Source organism: Oculina patagonica, unplaced genomic scaffold, assembly GCF_052425735.1.
Source record: "Oculina patagonica isolate OP01 unplaced genomic scaffold, crgOcupat unplaced976, whole genome shotgun sequence".
NCBI lineage: Eukaryota > Metazoa > Cnidaria > Anthozoa > Scleractinia > Oculinidae > Oculina > Oculina patagonica.
The window spans coordinates 1-7,267 of NW_027558884.1; the positions used below are offsets into that span (position 1 = coordinate 1).

Sequence of the window (7,267 nt, forward strand, 5' to 3'; positions counted from 1 at the left end):
TTAAAACCGGAACCAGGAATCCTTATTCCGGTTTGATTGTTCGCTTGCGCCGGAGATTGTGGATAAAATGAACAAGTTTTCAACAGCTAATTAGATTTGGTCGTGTTTTGGCGAGCTTATAGTCCAGTCCAGAGGTCTCGATTCTTGGTGCCGAGCAAAAGGATCGCGGCCTCTTGGGGAGATCTGAGGCGAGACTGTGCATGGCCAAAAGGAATTACAAGCGAGGATGAGAGTTGATGAGAGTTGACTCTCATGAGAGTTAACGTCAGCTCTCAAAGACTATCATCAACTCGGGCCAAACGAGAGAAAACTCCTCATCGACTCTCATGAAAAGTTTGAACACGTTCAAATTCGATGAGATTGCATGAGAGTCGATGAGAGCGCATGAGAGTCGATGAGAGCGCACGAGAGTCGATGAGAGAGCCTGAGAGTTCTATGCCAAACGATAGTGAGAGTTTGAACTCTCATCAACTCTCATCCTCGCTTGGCCCAGGCTTAATCGCATGCATGTGCTACTGCGCGCTGCGATTCAAAAACAAGCAAAAACGGTTGCGATTACCCACGCTGGGTGGCCAAACGGTGAAAAACGTGCGTTAAATTGCGTGTTAATCTGATCTCAACCAAAGTGAACGCAAGCCATCGCAAGTCAGCGTAGGTGCTTGCATGTCCTTGCCAAACGGAGACGCAATAGACGCAAGTTGAACGCCTGTCTCCGTTTGGCCAGGCATTTATAATTTCCAGAAAGGGGATGCATATGCTTTAAAACCACCCCATGGCCAATAAATATCAGAGGCGAAGCAGAAGGATAAGTGAAGGATTTTAATTTTTGCAGGATAATGGCTTTTCAAAAATGGATTGAATTAAAAAGTGTCTCTCTTTCGAGCGCATTTACGAATTTTTTGGTTTTGGTTTTAGGGCCATGTGTTGCTGGTATTGTTGGCAACAAAATGCCTCGATACTGTTTGTTTGGAGATACAGTGAACACCGCGTCAAGAATGCAAACATCAGGCCAACGTAAGTAAATGAAAATTAAAACCGACCAATTCATTTTCGCGCCCTCTTATTGGACAAAACACATCACGTGGTACAAAATTTGACGACATGTATCAGACAATATATCCCGCCCGAGTTGATATCCGTCGCCCGATTTTAAAGGGGGCTGTAAACAAACGCAGAAAGTCACCAATTCAGGTCTAACTTTTTAATTATATCACAGTGTTAAAAGTTACGTCAACCAATCAACTTGCATTTATTCCTTCTGCACCGCGATAAAGATGGCTGTAGAGATTAATCAGAGGGTTAAAAATTAATGAGTCCCTTTCTGGCTAGCTGGTATATTGGAGGATAATTACCTTGGCTGAAAGATTGCCTTCAAAATTTCACAGTTGCCCTCGCTTCTCGGCCAACTGTTCATTTTGGAACAATCAAAGTGGCGCAATGAGATGCAGTTCAATGCCAATCAGAGACCGGCATTTTAAGTGGTTCTGGAACTAGTCAGATAAGAGTAATTTCCAAGGGGCAGTTACTCTATCATTGTAAACTTTCGTTGTGTCGATTGCGTGGTTTTCGTGTCGCCCCGACTAACTGACACTGTGTTTCCAAGGATGCGATATACGTCGCTTGCCATATATGATGTTTGAAACGACTTGCTCGTAATCTTCCAACACGTTGCAAAGCCATAATAAGCCTGGTTTTCGGTAGCGACGCAAACACAAGCTCCAGCGCATTCACCAGCATAACAGCACTTATTTCACCGTGAAAACGACCTTGAAGCGAGCATAAGCACAAGTGCAAGCACAAGCACAAGAATAAAAAGTGTTCCTTTTCTTGTGCTTGCGCATGTGCTTGCGTTGTCGTTATGCCGTGTGAAAACGAAACACCGCATAAGCACAAGGACATTACGACGTGTGGCCATGTCTGCAAAATTAAAAGATTCGTTCCAGATTCCCCCTCTTCTGAGCATTTGAGCCTTCTAACTAGCTAGTAAAAATCGTGTTCTTATGCTTGTGCTAATGCATATGCCGTCGTTCGTTTTCACTTGGCACAACTTTCTATTTATGCTTGCGTTTGTGTGCCCGCTTGTGCTTGCGTCGCAAGTGAAAACCAACCTATGGTTAATCAACAAGTTAGAATGCAATTTTTCGACAGTTTGTTGAATGATAAAACAGATATCCCACTCAATCCTGTGGCATATCGTCTAGGTAAATTAAACAACTCGGTCTACGACTTTCTCGGCTATTAGTACCGTATAAGACGATATTTCCCGCAAATTGAAGGATAACCGTTACGTAACAGGGTCGACAAATTGATAACTGTAAAAGTTTAAAAACTAAAATTGGAAGTTGAAAGTATTATCAAATGTCATCTACTTTTAGATTCCTACCTTTATTTAGTTTTTAGTTCGATTTGTCATTTTTACCCGACTTTTATTTCTTTAGCTCAGAAAATTCACATTTCTGAAAGCACTAAAGTTGTTTTGGACGAGATTGGGGGGTTACGAAACCATCTTCAGGGATTATTTGGAGGTGAAGGTAAGTTTCTTTTTTTTTGTAAAACTGCTCTTTGTTTAACAGTCAAGCTCACCAGTAAACAATTATTCCATAATGCATTTTTTTTTGTTTCGCACTCATTTGGTCTCTTTACATATACACAACAAGTTCGATAAAGAACAGGACGCGATCGAAGGTTTGTAATGCAAACATTTAGTGTGGTTTTACTGTAAGATAAGCACAAGCACAAGCACAAGCACAAGAAAACAAAATTGTTCTTTCTTCTTGTGCTTATGCTTTTTCTTAGTGAGGGCAGCATATTCAAGAAGAATAAGTGTGTTTGTTTTCTTTTGCACTAGAATACTCACGCTTGTGTGTATTCGCGGTAAAAACCTGCCTCGAAGGTGCAACAACAAAAGTAAACGAGAAAAATACAACGCTACTTATGATTTTCTTTCAGGACGAAATAATTATATTATTCATATTATTAGTGAACATATTATATTATTATTGAACATAATCTAAGCCATTTATCAAAATTTTAATCAAAACATCTTCGAGTTTATACTGAGATAAACTATTTAAAGCAGTTAAAGTGCCTCTTACAACTCAGCATTGGGAGGATTTTAACGAGATGTTGATTGAAAAAAGGTCCGGTTATATTAAATTAACAGCTTGCATGTTTTAAAGTGTCAAGGAATAGAACTTGTGAGAATCTAGAGTCACGTTTAAGTAATCGCTAAACGATCCTAAAATAAGTAAATTTTAAAATGAAAATAGTTTGGGTTTAAGAGTTTCACAGCTTTTATAAAGAAGAAAGATGCTTACTGTAGCATATGGGTATAAAATAACTATCAAATGATAATCTGCTAGCCTCATTCTCTGACTCGTCCCGGGCCGTATTGTATTCCGTATCCCCTAGTTGACCCAGTCTCCCTCGACTCTCACCCTTCACAAGGACAAAAGAGACGACTGGGGACTAGCCAGCCTCATTTTGATCCTATGGAATTTTTGTTTTGTAGGGTAAAGGCAAGATGTCTACATATTGGCTCAAGAGTGTCACGGATCGATCCTTTCAGTATTCCATTTAATACTCAAACTCGCATATAATTCATAAACTTAAATCAAGGAACTAATAACCGTCGCGGTGGTTTGGATATCTGTTCTTAATTTACATGGATTTTTACGATATTATTATTATGTTTATCCTTTATTTTTCGTTTCTTTTGAGAAGATATATCACACACTCAAGCATTCTCGGTGTTTTCCAAACACAGAGAAAAGAAATCAGTGTATAGCAATATCAATGAGGAAACACTGTCGCGTCTGATATATCTCATTGGCGGATCCAGACCTTCAGATTAGTGTGGGCCCGATCAACTTATGCTTATTAATCAGATTTCCAAACTACCGTAAAGGCTCTGATAAAAATTCTTTGCCGGCTTAACTTGATGAATTAAAAATGAGTTTGAGAAGTACACATCCAGGTATGAGAATGAAAAAGTACTATGGGATGTAAATAAACAAGCAAAAACGTAATTATGATTAGAAGAGCAATGGATACGGATAGAAGTTCTCATGATATTTCACGAGGGTTAGTAACCTTTTCTTAAGTAGTTTTAGCTTCAGGACAGAGGGTTTAGCAGGACATTCGATTTGCACTCTACCGTAAAAATAGGCAGGCGTAGTGGCCTAAACGTTTGTGCAGTGATCCTCCGATGAAACTGGATGAAGCTGTCTGGATTGGAGCCCTGGCCTGGGTCATTGTGTCGAGTCCTTGTGCGGAGCACTTTATTCTCACAGTATCTTTCTCTACCCAGGTGTATAAATGGACACCGGCGATTTTAATGCTGAGAGTTAATCCTGCAATGGCCTAGCATCCCATTCAAGGAGCAGTAGAAATGCTCCTGGTTGCTGCAATTTTCTGAGATTGGAAAAAAGCGCAGATCAGACCTGATGAGCCACTAGGGTCGAAAACAAACATTACCTTTCTGCTATTGTAAATAGCCCCGCTAAACCCCCTGTCGTGTAAGTTATAATTACAGTCAACTCTCGCCTTGCAGACACCCCGTTATTACGGACAGGTGCAAAAAAGAACAACTGAAAATAACTTTCGCTACTACAGACTTCCTTTATTACGGACACCTAATTGTGGTCCCGAAGGTGTCCGTTATAGAGGGAGTTGACTTTAGATGTACTTAATATAGTTTGAATACAGTTTACTATGTACAAACAGGGAATACTAGCCAAAAACAACAAAAAGAGGGTCAATATTAGCTACCCGTACAGTTCAAAGGACAGTTTCTAACAACAGATAAGCTAACTGACCATGATTGTTATATTGAAAGTGTCTTCATTTTTGAATCACAACCATCTTTAGCCATATTTGGCCAGCCACGTAACCAGAACAGAAAAAAGCCCGAAACTCAAACGCCTTCTATTTTTAACATTGAAAACAATGCTTATGGTGGAACGACATCCTTATGCAAAAAGTAGATGGATGTTTCGGATGTTTTATTTGAAACGGTAGGACGTCGTTAAGACGCATATTTATCCGGAACATAACAGTTCCTTTATTTGTAAAATTTCTGCAATAGGTGGTTTTACATGTATTACGTGCGGAAATGATAATTCCATGCGTTTGATCGTGAATGTGCGACTATTCCAACCAAGGCCACGTGACAAAATCTATGCAAAATAGGGAATGTTTCAGCCGCCTGCTACACCCACAGGGTTAGACTGTGTACGAAAACAGAGACTCTTGACTTGTGATAGTACCCTGTGGGTACTCTGTAGCGTCACGTCACTCTCGCATCGCGTTCACTGTGTTTCTAGTCGTAAAACATGCGTGCAGAAACGAAAATTGTTACATTCCTGTTACCAGAACAGGGAATGAAAACCTTGTATGTTAACAATAGATTCCCCACATATTGTGGATCTAGACCAACTGCATGCTACAGAAGCAATAAATTTGGGACCATCTTTTATTGTTTTAACATGCAAACGCCATTGGTCAATTTGTGAGGAATTTGCTTGGGTGGCCTTGGTTGGAGTAGTGATACTGTAAGAAAACAAACTTTTGTCGCTCTTTCTTTGATATCTAAGATTTATTTTAACCGGCAGTTTTGAATCAGTGTAACGTTCATGTTTTGATATTGCCGGAATGTTTCGTCCTTTTATTTCTCCCATGATGGTGGCACACAAAACGCGAGAACTGCCAATCACGGAATAGCATCCTTAGCGACGAAATCTGTTCGTAGTAAGGGTTGATCCTTATAACCCTGAGAGTTCAGAAGTACAAATAGTATACGCATAGGAAAAGATTTGTCTATTTCAAGTAGCCAAACCAAATTTTATATGTGAAACTCTGTGTTGTGTATATACAACTTGTATTGACTCTTTTTTGGTAGTCTTGTCTATTTTCTCTTAAAATATAAAACGTGAAGCTTAAAACTAGTGTTTACGTGGATTTCGTGTATAGTTTTTGCATTCTTGTACTCCAGTGGTTTCACAAAAGTTTTCAATTAACAGTCAAGCTTTGTTTCGCGTGCCAAACGTAGCAATTAGTGTATATCGGTCTGAAAAGCAGTCTTATCATCTAAACTTTCGTGGGCGCACGTCAGAAAACATATGCATGCACGTGATAATACTAACATGCATGTGATCAGTGTAAAACCGGACTAACCGGTTTATATAGAATAAGTGCGAATGGAGAAGAACGTGAGGTTAGAAGGATGTTTTAAAACTCTTTGTTATTGTTTAACACGGATAAATAAAGGTTGCTGTTGTTGATAAAAAATCGCTGTCTGTGTTGATTTACAAACAGATTGTGCCAAGTTCAAGAGAGAAGCTTATTCGAATTCAAAGCAGTCACTTAGGCATCAAGAAGTGCAAGCGTTGAGATTTCCTGTTTTGTCCAAGAAAGAAGCAACATGTATGGAAGTTCATCGTCATTATTTAGTTTTTGAACAGTTAAGGTGGCTTGAAAGTTTGCAGAAAATTGCATCTTATCCTGTTGATTACAATTCAATTGTTAAAAATGTGGGTCACCGGACTCGTTTTTTAGTTATGGGCGCTTAAAGCGAAAATTGAGGGTGTTTTAGTGTTAATCCGTCAAAGTCGAGGTGCTAAAAACGGCAGGAAGCTATTTTTGAGCCACCTTAAAAAGAATTTAACAAGTGAAACAGGTTAGCGTAAATCTCCGAAAACAGTGTATCGACTGATCAATAAAAATCATTGTCACATTTACCTGACTGGGCCTTTGACAAAAAGTCTTCGTTTTAATGTGGTTTATTCAAGAGTACAGTGTCTCCAAAAAACACTTGTTGGCACTGAAAATACACTAGAATGCATCGTCGGGAATGCAAATTTTAAAACTTTATCTGGGGAGGACGCCACGACCCATCCTGCATAAGGTAGCCCCCCTCCCGCACCCTACCCCCGTGCCGCTTTGTCGAACGGCGGCGCTACTGCGCCGCAATTGTCCTCCGGCTACTTTCGAAACTCCACCTAGTACATATTTACTATTTAGAAACCCTGCAGTATTTCTAAGGGGTGCGACAAAGCTAAATTTAGCTGGCTTCCTTGATGATTGACTCAAGTCAATTGGCAATAATTTCAACTGCTGTGTAATGTCGGTACACACAAATGGACACGCTCCCGGGACGAGTCCTTGCGACAAGACCCATCAAGAATCTTCACACGAGGACTTGACCAATCTTGTGTTCCGATCGTAATTTTAAGTGACAAGTCAATTCATTCTAGTTTGAATCAGGACA

At 39.8% G+C, this 7,267-nt stretch overlaps 1 long non-coding RNA gene across 1 annotated transcript; it reads left to right on the forward strand.

The window, feature by feature from the left end:
- Positions 1 to 942: 942 nt before the first annotated feature.
- LOC144641474 (uncharacterized) lies at positions 943 to 6,330 on the forward strand. Its single transcript, XR_013568563.1, has 3 exons — positions 943 to 1,014; positions 2,439 to 2,531; positions 3,512 to 6,330. It is a non-coding gene; the product is annotated as an uncharacterized LOC144641474 (long non-coding RNA).
- The last annotated feature ends 937 nt before the right edge of the window (positions 6,331 to 7,267 follow it).